A 20,974-nucleotide genomic window follows, 5' to 3' on the forward strand; every position below is an offset into this window, starting at 1 on the left:
GTTCACCACTATGCTTTCTTGACATTTCAATCAAGAAGTGAAGAACATTTCACTAGAGATCTTTCTGAGGTTTCTGAGAATTACTGTCCGTATTTTATTTACTTGTGGCCATCTAAACTACATCTGGAGATCATTTACTGAGGAAAATTTAGGAGAAACTGGAGGTATTAAATGGGACAAAGTAGTAACCACTAAAACTATTTATCTTCTTTGATATCCACAACTCAACCATAAAAAGTACATTCCCACAGCACTGAAATCAATGAAGTTCTGCAGGTGATTTCAAAAGGAGATAAAACTTACATAGCCAGATATATCTGTGCTTTTAGACAGCTTTATGAATTAATCTCCATTTATTTAATTTATATTTTAATGGAACTTACTTCCTATTTTCATTCCAAGTAAATAATATTTTTTACAAAGGGAATGAGAAGAGGCATGGACGAAAGGCTATTAGAACAGACAGCTTTGTGAATAAGAGAGGCACAAACATTTTAGCGTGATATTATATATGTCAAATATTCATGAACCTTTTTAAGAAAAATACACAGATTATATCTGGAATAATTTTTTCAACCAAAAATGTTTATAAATATATCTTAGGTTTTCTACCCCCGTATATTTCTCATCCATGTATAGTACTGGCCAACAACGGAGAATAGTTAACAATATAATTTCAAATTCCCAAAGTTGTTATGCATAAGTATTCTAAATTATGTTTATATAAATCTAAGCTTTAGCATTGCTAAAAATGCTAAATTCATATGAAATTAGTCTTTTTAATTCACAGGATTATTAACCTGTTTTTAAAAAAACACAAAAAATATTTAGATTTTAAAAAACACAGGTGTTTGTTATTCCTATTGGAAAGTGTGAGTTTCCCCTCCTTGCTATAGAAATTTATCAAGAAATTTATGAGAAGGGACAGGAGCTAATATCTGCAGGAGCGGTCTGGAAACTAGGACCATGCATGGCAATCAGTTAGCTGAGGGGAATTTGCTCGAGCTTGTCTAGACAACAATTAACATGATGAGGCATGTTTGCAGAGCACAGGGGAGTGGGAGACGGATGGCGCCATCCTTGGCGCCAAGGAAAGGTAACACCTTGCTGTTAATTGCTGGTAGTTAACCACCAATCAGGGATTGCCTAGTATGCAATGCTTAGCTTCAAGAACCAATCTGTTTAAAAAGCGCAGCTTCTGAAAGTGTATAAAAACGCGTGCTTCTGTACAATAAATTGACATTTGCTTGCATCAGGCTGCATCCCGTCTCTTCATTCGCCGCAAATATCTGCTGAAGGTTTTTGTTATTGTTGTTGGGTTTTTTGTTTGCTTTTTTTTTTTTTTTTTCTTTTTCAGTGGTCTAGTCTTTTCATCTATTCCCAACCACTGAAGTCAACTATTCCTAAGAGCTCATGTGAATAAAAAGGCTACTGTTGGTTAATGATGTTACTGCAAAAGTTGTAAATCAGCCACACTTTTCTCCCACCTTTCTGTTTTTCCAGTGGAAGTTTTCACCTACTCTGATGGAACTAAATAAAGAAGGAAATCCCAGCCTGCCATTCCATGAATACAGAACTTATTTTTGCATACACAAGCTAAGTAAAACAGTGATGTAAAAGAAAAATGATTGTGAATGTTGAGTATTTCATGACTATTCAGCTAAATAGTTTGACAAAGCAAAAGTTTTTTCTTCTCATTTTCTTTTTCCTCTCCTCTAAAGGACTTCAGTCATAAGTCCCAAGAAGGTGAGAACTGCTTTTAGGAATGGGAACTTACATGCAGCATTTCACAGTGTCCACTATATATGATATATTTTTCTACATGTATTTTAATTGGTGTCCCCATATGATCGCTGTGTATTCTTGTTTAAACAGAGGTTTCTTTCTGCTGCCACCTATTACAGGGATATTAATCTCATGATTTCAGTAACAAAATCCACTGATATCAGTTGTATTCATCACACTAGGAATCATGTCCTGAAGAGGAAAAAACTGTATTTAATAAGACAGTTGTCCACAGGACATGAGAAAAGAGTATAAAAAATACCATTATATTAATAACATGCAGACTTCATAGACCTCTACGAGAGACCTTAATCATCTATGAAAGATAAGAATGCAAAAAACATCATGGTTTCCTGTTCTCAGTAGCTCAGTATAAAGAGTTTTTTTACAAAAATGTATTGGTACAGACACACAGATGTTGGGTCCATTTACTTTAAACCTTAAATAAGGAATGATATAATGATAGAAGAGCTGGTAATGCACAAATCATCTTGGATTAGAAAAAAACCCAAGAATTGTCTTTTCAGTGTTTTCTGGTTCAGTGCTTCACAAACTACTCAAAAAACACTTACAAACTTGGCTGTGTGGACACCTCATGTCTCCTCTGTCTGTAATACTTTTTTTTTGCTCTATATAAACATACCTTGTATTCTAAATGGCTAGAACAAGTCCCTGATTGTTGGAAACTCCTGAAGAATAATGTTATCATATGTTTTCAAGTATCTGCATGCAAGATATACTCCACTGTGGCTAAAATGCATATGCGTACACATAAAAATACATATTTTTTATTTTTCTTACTATATCTTGAAACAGGAATGAGAAAAATCTGTGAAGAATTCCATCCCATATGTTTCTAACTTCAAGTATAAATTGACATAGAAATATTTTTACAGTTTATACGCACCTGAGTCACAAATTTTAGAATAAATATATTACACTGGCACCTTTATACACCCACACACACACGTGTGTGTGTTTATAATGTATATATAATGCATATATATTTATATGTATGCACATAATAAACATTTTGACTCTTTCTCCCATTTTCTCCTTTTTACCTCTCTAAGCAGCTGAAGAAACATACATGTAATATTTGGTTGCCATACAACTGAACATTATTAATTACTATTTACTTACTCTTGGTCTGGAAGGATATACTCTGTTTCAGTAACTAACCAAGGGGTCCGACTCCAACTAAGCTCTCCCCAGGCTGTGATAAGCCAAAGCCAAATTAAACTGCAGTTTCTCTGTGGAGACAAAGCAATGAAAGAAAGAAACTTCTAAGTTGTTTCTGCCTAATTTGGCTAATGTCTTCCTTGTGGTGTATATCAGATTTGTAAGGAGAGAGCAAAATAAAATCATTCCTCAGGCAACTGGGAAGGGTTGTTGTTACTCTGATCAATCCATATTGCTGAAGGGAGCAGGGAAATGGGATTATAATCAAATAACCTTGTTCCTTATAAATAAAAGTGTTAATTAGCATTTTAATTGTAGGACTTGTGCTCTGTGAGTGGTATGTTGTATTGTTCTCAGCAGCACAGCACTTTTATTTTGAAGTTCCCAATAAGTTAACATTAAATTTAATGACTTACTCTTCTCATTAAGCTCATTAGTATATGAAAAATATGAACAAGAGATATGGATAGCTCAGGGCAAAACATTCTCCCCTCTTGTGGAACAGCAAGCTTCTTACACATTTCACACACATACTGTGAGAACTGAACAACTATTGCAGCCTTTAGGTGAAACTTAATGCCTTCCTTCTTTACTTGCTAGTCCTATGCTTTTCCAGGGAAGATCTATTTAATCTCTCAAAGACCTCTGCTCAGAGGTCCATTGTCTGACTCCCATGAAACACAATCAAAAAGATTGACTTCAATTTATCTATCCTTTAAGTTGTACACCCAGGCACGGCCTTCCAGGTGAGGTTCTTCACAATGAAATTATTCCAAACAGGACTCCTTAGCACAAATGAACTATAAAGGGTGGATTTGTTTTGGTTTTAGTTTTGGTTTTGGTTATTTCCCAGACCAGCCCACCCCAGCCCAGCCAACCCCACTCCATGCCCCTTCTGAGACCTTAGAATAGAAACACAAACAGTATGAAAAAAAAGGACAGTATATCTTCTCACAACAACCAAGATCATGTTGTTGAAAGGGGGTTGGGGTCATTTACAATAAAATATCTATTTATCTGCAATTTAAAAACTAAAGTATTATCAAATAAAACATTTCCAAATCCATTTGCCTTAGAAGGCTTTGGTCTATAAGTAAGGCTCCTGTCTCCATCCATTGAGATGTATCTCAGTCTTAGCCTGAGAGTTGGCACATATTTCAAGTCATTTAGCAGAACTCACTTCCCACATATTAGATTACAGTCAAATGAATCTATACAACTCATGAAGGATGAAGATAAAGAAAGGTAAACCTTGTCCTACTGTGATTGCACTGAACTTCACTGTACTAACCCCATACTAACAGCTATGGAGTAAGTTTGTGAAAGAAAAGTAATTGGAATTCACGGGAGCACTTAGACCATTGAATGGTTCAGTAACCTTGGCATTAATTTATAAATTGCTTTTGCTTTCAAAACACCATGCACAGAAGAGAGACTATTCAAATAGCTTGGGGAATACAGCTGCTTTCACTACCACATTTTATTTAAAAAGATCTGACCTTGCTTTGTTAAGGACCTGCTATTAATGTTATTAAAGAACTATCTGAGAAAAGACAACAAAGATACACCCTGTTTTATAATTGTGAGCCAACAGATGTGCTAATTTATTTTCTCAGAAAATGAATTTCTATTGGACTATAGCAAGCTTTTCATTCAATACCTTAAGACTGTGCAATAAGAAACTAATTTCTTATTAGAATGTTAAAAGGAAAGATATCTCACAGTTACTTACATCACATCCAGAAATAGTAAAAAAAGAAACTTGTATGGAAAAACATTGATCCTAATAAAGAAGAGTCTGAAAAAAACATCAAGTCTTTTTCTGTGTCAATCTGTGTGATGTCAAGTGCAGACGCAGCCTCTCTGGAAACTTTTTTTACTTAACAAAAAGTCCCTGACCATTAGTGGAAAAAACACAAGAGAACATGATTTAGGGAGTAAAACTATAATGGGGTTATTGACTGGAAAGAACCTCTGCAGGTCATCTGGTCAACTTTGTTTGGAACACAGTTAAATTCAGTGTTAGATCAGGTTACTCAAGGCCTTGTCCAGTCAAGATCCGTATTGTAAGATTTCCATAGGTCCCTTCTAGACTAGTACTTCCCTAGACTTTTGTATGGTTCTATGAAAATAGTAATTTTCTGTATCCTTTATCACTGGGTTGCCAAATCTACTGAGCTCTGTCCTAGTTATTTTAGTCTTCCTTTTCTGCCAATGTATTTACAGATGCCCTTCCTGCAGTCTCTCACATTCCGTACCACAGCTAACTCCATCCCTGCTTACCTAAGTGAAGTCTCTGTGTTCCTTTCTGGTGGCACCTCCCAGATTCCACCTACTACATATTCCTTTTTCACATCTGAGCTTAGACAGGACTTCCCTGTTCAGCCCACCTTCTGCTGCTCCTGCTCAATTTCTGCATATCAGAATGTCTCTTTTTCTGCTCTGAGGAGTCTGTCCAGGAAGATCAGGCAGGTTTCCTGTATCCTTTCACCCTGCAGGCAGCCTCCCATGGGATTCCAACAAGTTCCATTGAAAACCAGAAATCAGCTCTCCTGAAGTTGGGGATTGTAATTCTACTTGCCCTCCTCGTTTCTCTCATGATCTTAAATTCAGCCACTTGCTTTACCTGATGTTGCTGTAGCTGAGGGTGCTCGTGACTATTCCCAACCGGCAAAAGTCTTCTTAGTCATCTCACTGAGTTCCTGTATCAAGAAACAGCAATCAGCACACTCCAGATATGTACCACTTTGCTTGCACCCAACCGTTTTGCCCACCCAGTAAACATCAAAGTGGTTAAAGTGCCTTGTGAGTGCCAGGGCCTGTAATTGCAAGATTTATACTGGCTGTCAACAAACCAACTTCCTCCTCTTTTTTGGAGGGACCTGCCAGTATTTCGGTAGTACTGGTCCATCCTCTAATTTCAATCCATAAGGCAATGATCAGCTCACAACCTTCACTAGAACAAAGATCCATGATTTCAGATTTCTTTTCTGTGTAAGACATAACTCCCGCTTCCCAGCTTTTCTGCTGCTTGTATCCGTCCATGGCAGCACTTCAGTTATTTGAGCTCTAACACCATGTCTCTTTGATTCTACAAAGATTGTAACTGCTTTGGGACTGACTAAAATATGTGGATCAGGCTCATTTGGCCTGTATGCCTACCTTGATGGGAGTTGTTCCTTCCCAGCTGCCACCAGGGCACTACACCTTTTCTGTAAGTGTACATCTGCAGTGGAAGAACTCTTTCCTGTTTAGTCAAAACAAGTTTCCAGCCTCTGCCTGCTAACTCGTAGATGTTTAGCTATTTCTCTTTCCATGCAATATTCTGGAAGTTCATCAACTGTACATACAGGTAAACACTCTGGCTATAATGAAACAGGATATTTAAAGTAGCTAGGACATTTAATTTTCATCACTAATTTGAAGCTGCAGACCAATAAAACAAATAAAAATCCAAAATACTCAAATCCACAGAAAGCAAAATAATTTGAGAAGGCTGATTGAAGCATACAGAATACATGCCACAGGATGCTATCCCATAATACACATGTACACCAGAAACAGGATTACTTACAGGGTGAAATCAGTGAGTTTTATTGCTGAAATCATGAGATTAATATCCCTGTAATAGGTGGCAGTAAAAAGAAACTTCTGCTTAAACAACAATATCTAGTGGTCATATGTGAACACTAATTGAAATGCACATAGAAAAATATATGATATATAGTGAACATTGTGAAATGCTGCATTTAAGTTCCCATCCCTAAAAGCAGTTCTCACTTCTTTGGGTTTATGACTAAAGTCCTTCAGAGGAGAGTTAAAATGAACTGAGAAGAAAATCTTTTGCTTTGTGAAACTATTTAGCCTGACAAATTCAAATGTACCAACTTGACTTGATTTTAAAACTGGGTAATTTTGGTTGGAATTAAAACAACACTATTATGCATCAGGGTACAAATGTCTACTCACAAACACATTACACAGAGGCTGGTGAGCATAAGGACAAATAATGACAGTCTTCTGATACATGTGATTGGAGAATGATCTATATAACCATCTGCATAATGAAAAATTGGAACACTGATATCACATTGCAATTTTATTTTCATTTCTGTTTATGTCTTTCTTCAGGAAAGAAGAGCTTTCTAGCAGAAGAGCTATGAATGCTTTCAAAATGATATTCAGCAATTAAGTGATCATGGTGATGATTTAGTGTTAACATCCCCATAGATTATAGAATGCCAAACAGTACCATCCTTCTCCGGGACAATCTTTTTTCAATCAATTGACTGTAGAAATCAGGTAAACCTCTGTTGTACCAAAAAGAGTGAGGAACTTCTTTTTCCACAATAAACATTAAACAGTCTTACCAATACTGTTGGGTGTTTCCTAGCATCAGTTGAACTGTATACTTTGGGGATACTACCTACACTTGTATTTAAATGACAATAAGTTGATAAAGAAAAAACACTCATTTTATTGCTAAAACCTACCCTATATATACACACCAGTATACACACAGAAACTTATACAATTTAAATTTTCACTGGGTTACAATTATTATATAACTCAGGGCAATTGCAGAAATCAGTTTTATACATATCCTGCAATCATAGAACAAAACAATATTTATAAATAAAAACATCTTTGCAAATCATTCTTTAATTTATGACAGAAAATCAAAAATAGTATTTATAATGTGGTCTATGATTAATTTCAGAGTTCATGGCAGGAGATTGCTATATAGTGTATCTGTAGCAATTATAAATTATAGTGTATCTGTAGCAATTATAAATAGTTCCTCATTTGTAATCTCCGGTAGAAACCCAAAGAATTTTTTGTTATTTTCTAATCAGAGTTATTAATTTCTCATGTATGAGATTAAAACACGGTGGGTGAGGGCAAGGTATTAATTTTTTAAGGAGGTATTCCCACATTTCTTTTCTTTTTTCCCCTACCTTCTCTAGAACATTAAACTATAACATTTAACGCAGAAGTTAATATTCACAAAGCTTTGTGAAAAAAAAGAGCAAAAATAAATATTTACATCTCTTTTGTAAATTTACAGATTGCAAAGGTTTCCTTGGATTTAAATCCAAATATCTTTTCAAGGAAAAAATCTAAACTGTTTTAATAGGACAGTTTTTATCTGAATAACTTCAAATTGTGTCTTATATATAGGGAAAAAATATTCACATATTGCAAAATATTTTCATTTAATTAGTTAGTCACAATTTAAATGTATTTTTTTTAATCATTAACAAAAAAGTTACATCAATTGGAATTTTAAAAAGTTTAAGTAACTATTCTGTCATGTTTATTGAACACTTATTTGGTAACTGGCACATTTGGTCACAATATCTCATTCACAAAAGAATGTAAAAAAAGTTTCTATGTCTAATAATTATGTAAATGAAAAGACAGAAAACGCAACACTGACATTATTTAGGAAAAAAAAATTGTATTAGTACTAGTATAGGTAATGTGGTTGTGGATTTTCTTTTTGGGGGGGGAGGGAAGTCTGGAATACCAACCCCTTATTGATCTGTCATCTAGAATTTTAATTAAAACAGTAATGCTGATCATATAACAGAGAATGTAACTTTTTTAATCTCAGATAAACAGCCATTATTTAAAATCAAAGAAAATTAGCAGTAGGAAAGGTCAGCATAATCAATATGAGGTGTTTGCTGCTGGGAAAATAAGATTTCAATTGTATTGTAAGATTTCATCAGCTAATAGTTAAATGTGGCTGAAAATAGGTTCACTCCTTGAAGTAAAACAACAAACAAACAAATCAGCAGGAATCTATGTCTAAACTGTGGTAATTCTCTCTGTATTAGCTCAAATTGAAGAAAAGTATTGGGTTTTTTGTTTCTGGCTTTTACTTGTAACTGCTAATTTTCATGAAGTTTTTAAATTGCTATTTATTTTCTTTATAGAACATTTAAACATGTTTTATTCTCAATCAAGCTTACATTTTTACATCTTTGACTTTTTTCTATTCTTTTAATTTTTATTCTATTGATAAACAGCCACAACCTACTATGGAGGTAAGGAGCTGTTTGATCAGCTCAAACAGAGCTCGATCTGACTGTATATCTTCATTCTTAATACTGGAATAAAAAAAAATGTGCAAGACAGGATTAGGAGCAGGTACAAAGCAATTCTGTCATTAATTGCATGCTGGATGTCAAGATGAATATATATCTAGAAATGCCAAAGAAAATATATAAACCAAAATGAAATTATATCGCTGTATCACATGTATAAATGGAAGTCAGGCTTGCAAGATGTATTGAGTGATTCTTTCACCTTGCTCATCTCTGGTTACGTTTTTGCAGGAGGCTGGTCTTTGGTACCATAAACAAGAATAAGTCAAAAAAAGATAACAAAAGACAAATAACCATGCCATAAAACAAAATAGTGAAATACATGGGCTTATCTAGTTTGAAGGGATGCCCATCTTCAAAAATGTAACAGGCTGCTTTGAACAGAAAGGGAATGGACTCTTGTCTACGTAGAAAAGTGATCAGGACAAGAAGCAGCTGATTTAACTGGTAGCAAGAAAGATCCAAGACAGACACTAGAAAAACTAAAAATATTAAAATCAAAACCAACCAAAACCTCAGTAGAGTGGATTGCCTGAAAAAGATTTATTATCTCCTGGAGGTCTTGAAGGACAAGTTAGCCAGAAATCAGTCATCAGTGGTAAAATAAAAGACTTTTCAGTTTTGTAATCAGAAATGACGGTTCCAAATCTCTTTCAGCCCTATGTGTCAGGCCCTGAAGGTGCCACCCCATCAACACAGCTTTCCTGGGTAGCTAGAGGGCTCTGCGTTAGCCCTGGTCACCATCCCCATCCCAGCTCTGCTCCCTTGCTGAGTGCTGCAGGACAGAGCTCTGCTCAGGGAGGACATGGCCTTGCTGGCCTCTTGGCCACCCTCTGCTGCTGGCTCCCTCCTGTGGGACAGCCAGACCTCAGTAGTTAAATGACACCACCACGAAAATGGAGAAATGTTCCTATTGATTTGGAAATGTCATCATTAAATATAACATTTTTTATGCTACTGATCATAATAAAGGACTTAGTATCTCTCAGGTAGATGGAGATCTCTCAGGTCTCAAACAGTTGTCAGGTTTTTAGTTTCTGAACACCACAGGCTGAAGGTTAATAGATCTGGAGGTTTACCTTGACTGTCATCAGAAAAAGCTAACAACATAACTGCCAGAAAGCTGTCATTCCTAATTATGCTACTTTTTGAAGAGTCAGAACCCAGTACAAAATTTTCACGAAGATCTTATAAAGATGTTTACTTGGATACAGCATCCATTAACAATGCATGCAGATGAACATATATAAAATAGACTGCCCTTCACCGCTAGCTATTGAGATGAGAATGCATGTTATTTAGTGTCCAGGGATTCCACCTGACAAAGTCTTATGAATAATTTTACATGTGCATGCAGCCAAACAGGTTTCATTCTCTTATCAGCTATTTGAAAAGAAAACAAACTTCTGGCTAAGGCCTTCTTCAAATATTTTTCACATATAGATAGCCTGTAGTTTTATGTTTGTTCAAAGTCTTTGTATGACTATGAAGCAACTCCTTCATAAACAGGGTACTGCATGTGACATTTCACATAGCCTATAAATAAGTTAAATAAAAAGGATAAGGTAAGTAACGTAAAGTAAATTGATATCATCGATCTGGGCTTCATCTAAAATGTTCAAGGTTGCTAGATGCTGGATGCAAAGTAAATTGAAAAGCTAAATGGGAGTGAATAATCATGACTGCACTATGATCAGTCTTAAGCTGTAAGGCAGCCATGATAAATGTCTTGAGTTTCCACTCTCAGTTCCTTTATTTGCCTGACCATCAAAGATTACATTTAAGAGGATTTTTTCCACTTCAGTTACCTTTCTGCGAAGATTGTTTCAGGTCTTAAAAAAAAAGAGTATCGTGTTCTACCTGCAAGCATTGTCACTTGGCAGTGATAATCATAACCCATCTCTTGAGAAGATTATTAGAATCATCTCCTAAGGGAAAGAAAGAGTGGAAGACCAAGCTCTTGAGGTGCTGAAAATATGCTGGAGCAAATTCTGAAAAATATACTGACTGTTAAGTATAAACCTAGATTGACAGGAGAATAAGACACCTGACACAAAAGCATCAAATTATCAATTTAATTGTAGTATCTGTTTTCTAATTATATTTTGTTTTGGTTTTGTGGATAGGGAAAAATGTCAAAGAAGTATTATCTGAGCATGTTCTTCTATATTTACAGTACTTCATTCGTGAAGAAATAAGACATTTTATTTAAAGGACTAGTAAGAAAATTTACATTTCTTCTGCACTACTGTCATATATTTCCTGAAATTAAATGGGAAATCATACTTCACACAAATGAGAACACATGAAATACCTCTACTGCAGGTTTTGAAGTATTTACTGTCTAATCATATAATATTAATCATAGGATGTACTGTCCTGAAAAGCATTACCTCTGGCCTGGAATCACCAAAATTGTGAAGAAAAGCAAGCTAATGTATGTTAAAGAAGAATTAGGATTTCTAAATTATAATCTGTTCCACAGTAACTATTTGGATAATTACTTTTTTTTTTTTTTTTTTTTTTTTTTTTTTATTGAATATCAGAATAGTCTCTCTCTCCTTCATTGATTATTTCAAAATAATCTGATTTATAGAATGTTCTTTCGGGTAGTTAAATAGTGCTTCTAAATTGTATTTTACTGCATTGACTACTGAACCATAATTGAAGTTTCCTTTACTATGCTAACTTCCTATTTTGTCTTCATTTTGTATGACTTTGATTAGATACAATAAGTAGCATATACCGCATAACAGAACAGAGACATCTGCTTTCTTACCTAAACATACTTGGAATTCTTTGCTGGAACCTTATGCTCAATAAATTTATAATTAAAGCACTGCACTGCTATTTTGTATTGTTCCCAGAGGGAATTTACTTATAGCCTTGTGCCTTTAGTAATAGAAACTGCTCTGTATTTTCACTGTATGCAGCTGATGTGTTTCAGGTGAGAGATTTCTGAACAGGTGTAGTCCCATGCACATAATGACTTCTGAGAAAAAAATAATCTATTAAAAATAGAAATTTTGTTGCTATTTTTTCTAAAAAATATTTTGCAGCATCATATAAATGTGAAACTATTCATCGGGGGGGGGAGGGGGAGGTGCGGACAGGAAAAAAACACTATTGTTTATGGTGAAATGTTAAGGAGTAGAGGATAGTTTTCTGTCTTCAATGTCACCATTGAGTGGCCATGTGCATTTGACCTTCACTTCACCCAGTTCTGGAGAAAGTTTCAGATCTAATGTTTCAGCATATATTTACTGATAGACCTTTTTTTTGCCAGTTCCCAGTACAATCTGTCTATAATTCTAATAACAGGTATAACATATACAGTTATTATTTAATTAATTCAATTCATTTCTTCTCTGTGATCTATGCAATTTGTTTTGTTTCAGTGATTTGAGGCAGCATTTTTTTTTTAATCATGAGCAACCTATAGGCTGGAACTTGAATAGTGTCAGACTAAGTCCCATGACTGGAATTTGTTTTATTTTTTATTTGAAGATGCAGATCTTCTCTTGAAGTCTGTCCTTTTTTTTTAAAGCATTGAAGTTTTGCAGCTATCCTAAAACCTGGGCAGGTTTTTTTTGACTCTTGTTTATACATCTTACTTGGTGTTTGTCCTTCAAGAAAACATAGTAGTTTTGGATGGCAGTAAGTTTTACAGTTGGATTGCATTGTTAGTCTCTGCAAGAAATCAGTTTCCAAATCCAAGTATTTGCATTGTGAAATGCTGTATTGTATGGAACTGATTTTTGTCTTGGAAGAAAAAAAAGTCTTAACTTTAATAATTGTTTCTTACTTCAGTCTTACGTGACTTCTGTAGCTTAATGATATTAAAATCTCCATAACCTTACCTTAAAGGAAAGCCATTAAGGGTAAAGGTATAATTTACTTCAAAGCAACATAAGCAATTAAGGTTCAAAAGATATTACACATATCAGATGGCATAGCCTGAAATAGAAATGTGCATATAGAAGTAAAAAAGCCCACATTTAAAGGCGACAGACTGGAAGTGGTCCAGTCCATGGAAATTTTTCCTTTAAAAATATATGATTATTTTTATTATTCATAATTGTTTCCTTTATTTCATTTATGCAAAAATGGAAATTGACTAAGACTGACTCTAATTGTGGCTGTCCCTCAATCATCAGGGAAACAAAACTTTAAAATAAATGCATGACCTCAAGGAATGCAAAGTGAGAACCAAGGGTAGCTACAAGTAGCTTTCTTGCAAAGCTGTCATTGATTGATTGTCTTTCTGTACACCTCTTGGCAAAAATCAATGCTTTCCTTTAAGTAAAGCAGTCTTCGGAGAAAAAGAATACATGTTCTGAATATTTTAAGAGCCCACCCAGCTGATGAGCACCACCGCAAATGACAATCTATTGCTAAATTACTGATCCATAAGAGAGTTTTGTGGTTGTGAAACTAAATGTAATTTTACATTACTCTTTCTATTATATGTGTATAGAGTAATATATGTGCATGTGGATATGTGAAGACGTTTTTCATTGTTTTGGAAAGGACTGGTCTTTGATTGGTCCATGAAGTTGTTTTACCATCTCGTGAAGAACTGAAATATTTCCTGCTCTGAAGAAGTGTGATGACCTCCCTGCCTAGCACTTGAACACTTGTTTATTCAGTCAGCAGTTTTATGGTTATTGTTTGTTTTCCTTGCATTTTTGCATGGTACATATTTTAATAGAATGATATTCCTGTGAAACATCAGAAAAAATTTCGAAGGATTATTGATACTTATGCCAAAATAGAGTACAGTCATTTGTATGTCAGATTTTCAAAAAGAAAGCAGTAGTTGGAATGCACAGATTGATAAAGTAGCCTGGCCAATCACTGCATGCCATTAAAATTTAAAACAATGGAAACTAGGCAAATAAATAATCTTCATCCTGCCTTTTGGTTATTAAAAAAAAAATTAGCTGGCTGTTGTATCACTGGAAAAATATTTATCCTAGGATAATAAACTGAGAAATATATCAACTGGAACTAGAAATAAAGCAAGCACTATGATACGTTGAAGTACTGTCTTATTTCACCTACAACTGTCAATGTAACTGGAGGGGTAGTTGTAGTTTAAGTTAAAGCTAAAACTTTGTTTTCTTCTAGAGAAATTCTGTTGTTGGGTACACTTGGAGTAACACACTTCCCTTATGTAGGGGACCAAAAATTAGAATTTCTTGTTAGACTGATTAATGTTCTAAGAATTTATCAAAATATATCAACACCTTACTAGTCAAAATAAAATCAGTCAGTTCTACCATAGGTCGTGATTAATAGAATAAAGTCCACCCAACACAAATATTTGCTGTTTTTCTTTGATGTTAATTTTTCATCGTTCCTACATATTTTTGCACCAAGTCATCAGTGTTCCATCTTGTTTGCTGGGAGTATTAAGGGGGTTTCTTCCTAAGCCTTGCATTTTCTCAGGAATATTTTTATGCATTTTGACTCTATACTTATTAATTGATTACACTCTTTTCTTTCTGATTGGTTCACAATAATTGTAATGAAAACAAATATCCCCTTATTTTTATGCCATTGTCTATTTTGTATTAGAAGCAAGTACCTAAACTTTTTTTTTTTTCTTTTCTTGTCTTTTCTTTTTTCTTTTTTTTTTTTTTTTTAACAGCTTAGTTCATTTTTGGTTACTTCATATTCTCTCTAGGATTAGATTCTTAAAGTGTTTTACAACTTTTCACAAGGTTTCAAAAATAAAAAGTATGACTCACATTTCCTCTAACAGAGGAGATATAAATTATCTTACCAAATACACTTAAGCATAAGTTCAGTGCTTTGTTGTATAATGACAAAAAATTTAATTGATTTTACAAATCCTAAGCTCAGTAAGCATGCCTTTTTCTATATAACACATTTCATTTTTAGAAGTATTACAACATACAACTCTGAATGTTCCTCAACTCCTGAATACTTTCTAGATGAAGAAGACAGTTTTGAAAGTAGTGGTATTACTTTTCGGTGGTGTCTGTACCAAAAACAAGCTAACAGAAAGCTACTTAATTTTTTTTCCCCCCAATATTTCATACTACGTAGATGATTCATTGTTTTTGTAACTTTTAAAAAATATTTTTCAATAGATGCCAGTTTATTGCTAACACTGGATTAGCAATTACAATAGTGATGACAACATGTTCAAAACTTTGATGCTAGCGAAGTTCTTTTTTCTTTCAATCACTAGATGGTTCCACAAAACAATTGTACTACGACACCTATATCATTTTGTGAATTTAACCAAATCTGTGATTTAATATGTCTTTTATAACAGTCAGAAAGTCTTTTGATTTGCATTTCAGTGACAAAATTGTAAAATAATTAGTTTAATATTAAAAAGTCCCTGTAAGAGACTATAAGTGGCATTTACATGCATAATGTGCACATTAAATTATATTGCAAAATTATTGCTTTTTAAGTTTATTTTTTCATGTTTAAAGTCTTCCGGAGCATTCAAAAGAGAGTAGCTACCAGTTATCACTGACTGTATGTAATATATATGTAAGTGGGCTTACTATATTGTACTAGGAATATGCATAAATAGCTGCGAGATTTATGTAGACAGTCAAGAGTTATCTTTTTCTATTAATTAATAAAAAACACTGGAAGTTGGAAGTATTTGGAATAAAATCTGGTCTGATATTGACGTAAAATCAGAAAAAGGAAGCTGCATGCTTTCGGGTTTTGGTAGTAAGAAAGTGACAGATACTATAGAGCACAAGACTGACCATCACTTTTCCAGCATGGAATGCTGCTGAACCACTGAAAATATATAGAGGGTGCCTGGGGTATACATTAGAGAAACCTCATGAACAAGACTGGTTTCAGTGTAGCTTTATTACCTTGTTAATAAATAATGATACTCAGCAGATCTAAAATGGTTCTATTCATCTGCATAGAAAAGTGAGAAAATATTCCACTTCTTCCCTATTTAATATTATCTGATTAATCACTTCTTGTTTAACACGTTGGAATTGCCCTGGCTTCTAGGGTTGAGTTTAGAACTGTCTGTCCAGTTGCCTAATTACAGACCCTTAGAATGATTTGAGATGCCATAGTGAAGAACCTATGCAGGCATGGAGACTGTGCCCCAGGGCATACACCAAACCCAAGCCCTTTTGGAAAGGTAGCTGAACATTATGTGGGATACAATACATGATGAATGCACTGAGACTCTGTGAGGGCAGCAGGATTTAGCCCATTCTGTCCAGGGCAGCCCTGTGTTTTACCTGCAAAGGGAGAAAAATAATTAGAAACTGCACAGTAGTTTAAAAAATTCTGCCATATTTTGATCTCAAACATTCAGCTTAATTTTCATTTTGCCCATTTTACATCAACTGGAAGTTAGAGGGATTCTCACAGATAAAAATAACTATGTTTTAGGTGTCTGCATGTGAGCTAGACATATAGTTGAATACATGGAAATCTGTTTAGCTCACCCTTTAATAGCTACTTGTGCATGACCAGCTGAACTGTTTTTCCTGTATCCATCAGGCACAATTAATTTGCCCATAGTTAGGTAATTAGTACTCTTTTCCAGGTCCTGCACTCTAATCTGACCTAAAGTTTCTGTTCCAAAAGAAAGGCTCCCATGAATCCTGTCTTTTAGCTCTTTAGTCCCTCAAAAATTCTCACAAAATTCAGGGCATCTTCAATGCTATTACACATCCCCTTTTAGGGACTTGAATTGCTACACAGGTATCTATTTTGTGCTAGATACTTATGGAAATAACAAAGATTTTGATATTTGGTACAAAAAATTATCATAAAAGTAATTTTTTATTTGCACAAACATAAGTATTTTCACACAGTTCACTGCCATCATTCTAGATTCTGTAGGTACACAGAGGGATGCCTCAAGAGGGTTATTTTTTTTTCACATTCCAAGACTGTTTGAGATAGGTGGAAAGATTTGGTTTCTGCTTTTGCTTTGATCTATGTGTTGAGTTTTATGAGGCTGTAAAAAAAAGTCCAATATTTAAAATTGTGAGAGGAATCCTCTCACAAAGATAGTCAGAATTTTTCCTACATTTTTTTTTTCTGAGCAATTACTAATTGTAATTAAATAAATGTAATAAAATAAAATCACTGCATTTCTGTAAAAGTTCAAAAACATTTTACTGGATTGTATTTATTAGTTTAACATGTATTATGCAATAGCTAAAACATTTCAGACTGAGTGAAAGAAAGCACTTTGGGATTGTGGGAGTATGACAGGAAAAGGCATGGAGAATTGTCATAAGCTATTATAGGCAATCATAGCTCTTGGAGAAATGGATCAGATTTCACCTCAAAACTATTTAGCTGCCCCTCACCGTCTTTCATATAGGAAGGCTGTTCCACAATGCTACTACTCTGACAGATGGAAAATATCAGTTTCTTGCTTAACTATTCTCATGATCAGTTTATAGCAATTTATACTTTTGCAGACAGTGTTGTTCAATTATTTTCCTCCCCCTTTCTTCTCATGTCAGTTTGACACCAACTGTACTTTGATGTTGCATGCTAGTATTCTTTTTTCATATTGATGTCTCAAAGTTACATACCACTAAGAACATACCTTGGGGTTTCTGCTTCCTTTTTGAATACTACTGAGGTTTTCATAATTCATAGCAAAAATTCTTCTTTTTAATCTTTACCTACTTGACTTTGTACTTTTTCTTCCTCAGTTTAATCATTCTATTACTACCATTCTTAGTGTCATAAAATTTGTATGTGACATTTAGCTCTTCTGAAGTAACAATACCTGCAAGTTTTGCCTCATATCCACCAGTATCATCAATGGTTAATTAAGAAATGCATCTTTGAGAAATGTGATTTGTTTTCTTGTCTTCCCTCCTCCTCTCAGCACAATTTGAAGTTACCTTCCCATGTACTAGCCCTGAGATAATAGTATTTTTCTAATCTTGCCCTTCCACTCTTGATATATCATATGGTATTAAAATTCTGATCTAGGCAAATTCTAATCATTTTGCTGATGCAGAAATAAGTGTATCCTATTGTCATTGAAAGAATGTTTCTGACCTGCATCATAAATTAGAGGGCAATTGTTTTCAGTTGGTTTGGAAGAGCCAGTGAAAAAACCCTAATTATAGGAAAACCTTATCTAATAAGAAAAGATCTTGTTCTTTTTATTCTAGTTGGAGCACATTTCTGTCCAACACTGGTGATGTCTCTCTATGCCAGGAATTTTGAAGATTTTTCAGACACATCATGAATCCAGGGACCCAAAGTAGTCCATTGTAATAGGAAAACAGGTTCATGAAAGGCAAATATTATAAGCAAGCTGGAAATTGTTTAATAAGTTTCACTGTAGCTGTTTAATAAAAATTTACCAAGTGTCTGGAATCCAGCAAATTAATCAGTTAGAGAGTGTTTTAAGTACATAGTTATTAAATTTCTACCCTTTTGTCATTCCATTTAATGACCACGAGACAAACAAATAACTATAATATTAAGCAAAACTAAATATGGTAGTTTCTTGGCAGAATCACAGAAGAATCATATGTCTACCTTTCTACAAGGTTTAGGTGTAATCACCATGGTTCATCTGAGTCATGATCTTATAAGTATTCCCAAGAAAACAGATGTGAGATTATTTCAAATTATTGACCACCGACCATGCAAAGTAATGAAGCAGCCTCATTAAAGCTTGTTTGTATCAAAAGCTATGTCGGCACCAAGATCTGAAAAAAAAGCTGTGTTTAAACCAACTTTTTTAATGACTACATCTCCCAAATATTGTCCACATGCTTTAGTTTTTGAACATATTTTTTTTAATATTTTGAGTGGAGAAATTCAGAGATCTACACAGAAAAACAACAGCTGAGGAGCTGAAATGACTCCGACCCCACCCCCCGACATGAGAGAAATAATTTCTATCTTAGTAATCAGGTGCCATTTTGCCATTTATGGAAGTCATCCCAAGCAAATGCTTCACTGTTCTGCTAAACTTTGCAACTCACAGCATGGTCTAAGAAGGTTCATGGAGAACAGAAAAGACAGATTCCAGAGAGAATCTGGAAAAATATTTGTGGCTACATCTAAAACACTTTCTTTGAGAAATTCCTTGAAATTTTTGGCACTAAAGAATCAGGGACATTGTTCTGTACATGAACATCAGAAACACTGCAAAAATCCATTCCTCATGAAGCTGTCAGATGCAACATAGATAATGTGAAATATCTGGCAAACAAATCTGTAGTACTGTGGGAGGTAAGCAGCATTTATCAATTCATTTTTCAGTGCCAGCTTTTATATATTTCAGAAATTATGACACTGTCATTCATTGTTCCTTCACAGATGATAATGGAATAATAAATTCAGTCAGTGATGCTAAATAGTTATACAATGGAATCTGCCAAAATCCGGAATTAGCTGAGCTAACATCTGTTAAACTTGAGGCGCAGGATGGATTTCTCAAAATATAAATATATATAGCTCTGAATATGCTTGAAATAAGGATACTTTATATATGCTTCAATATACAGACAAAAGTTTGCACTTAAAATGGAGCCATAGTCACACAATACTCCTTACAGGCTTGTTTAACCTGCTTAATGATAAGATTTTTAAGCTTCACTCACTGCTATTTTTCTCCTATTTGAGTTATGTTCATTATTTCTTATAAAAACTCATTGAAAACAGGTGATAGTTATGCATTCTGTCAAATAATAAAGCTCCATACCTCTTAACACAAGCCAATTTTAAAGAAAACTTACAAAATCCCTGCAATGGATGTATCCTGTCCTTTACTGAACTATAACAATCTATATAGACTAAATAAATGTTCAAAAAGCAGGCTTACTTCTCTATGGTTATGTCACAATGAACCAGGGATTTCATTTGGATTACATTTTCATCTCTGGATGGTGTTTCCTTTATACCAGTAATAAATTGTAACATAACCAGTTAACAAAATTTTTATGCAATAACTTTAGTTGTCTATTATATACAGTGCTTTACACAGCCAATCATCTTTTCAAAATCTTGTAACATTGACTGGATCTTGGCTTACTTAAGCATCAGCTACAGCAATTACAGGTAAAACGATTGAGTGAAGAAGTTGGTACCTATAGTGACAGCTACTGGTGGTGCTCTTATAACTGCTGAGAACAGAAATAGCTCTCATCTCTTGTTAGATGAGGCATCTATAGATAAGACCCTTAGTCCTCCCCAGCACTAACAGTCATGATCCAAACAGTACTCTGCCTTTTCTCAAGTATTGAGGAAACAGATTTCACGTTTTGGCAGTGTTTGATGGACAAACAGAAACTTCTTCCAACTCCTGACTTCTACCAAAGTGTTGCACTGATAGAAGCTGTAAAATATGTTCTGATTACTGTAATTTTTATCTTGAATATCCCTGATAAGAATAAAATGATGCCACTGGGAATGTGACAAGAGAAATTAGAGTGAATAACATAGATACAGATTTCTTTACATAGGCACATAAATTAAACTGAAATACTACAGCTGTGCTGATGAAAGTATTCAGGATTCATAGAAGAAAGTAATCCCAAGATTGAAATCTAACATACAGTAAGGTAAGCAAAGTCTGTGGCAAGCACAAGAGCCTGCCAACTATTAGCTAAACAGTTGTAACAGCTATACATTTGATCTAGGGCACTCCAATATTTTTTTTTTGTTGTTGTTGTTATCTTGACCCCCTCAAGACCTGCATTGGGCTCCAAAAAGGGCTGTTGTGGGTTGACCCTGGTGAGCAGCTCAACCCCACACAACCACTTCCTTACTCCCCTGCAGTGGGATGGGGAAGAGAACTAGAAGGGTAAAAATGAGAAAACGCATGGGTTGAGACAAAGGCAGTTTAATAGGAAAAACAAAAGCTGTATGTGCAAACA

Source organism: Falco peregrinus, chromosome 4, assembly GCF_023634155.1.
Source record: "Falco peregrinus isolate bFalPer1 chromosome 4, bFalPer1.pri, whole genome shotgun sequence".
Classification (NCBI taxonomy): domain Eukaryota; kingdom Metazoa; phylum Chordata; class Aves; order Falconiformes; family Falconidae; genus Falco; species Falco peregrinus.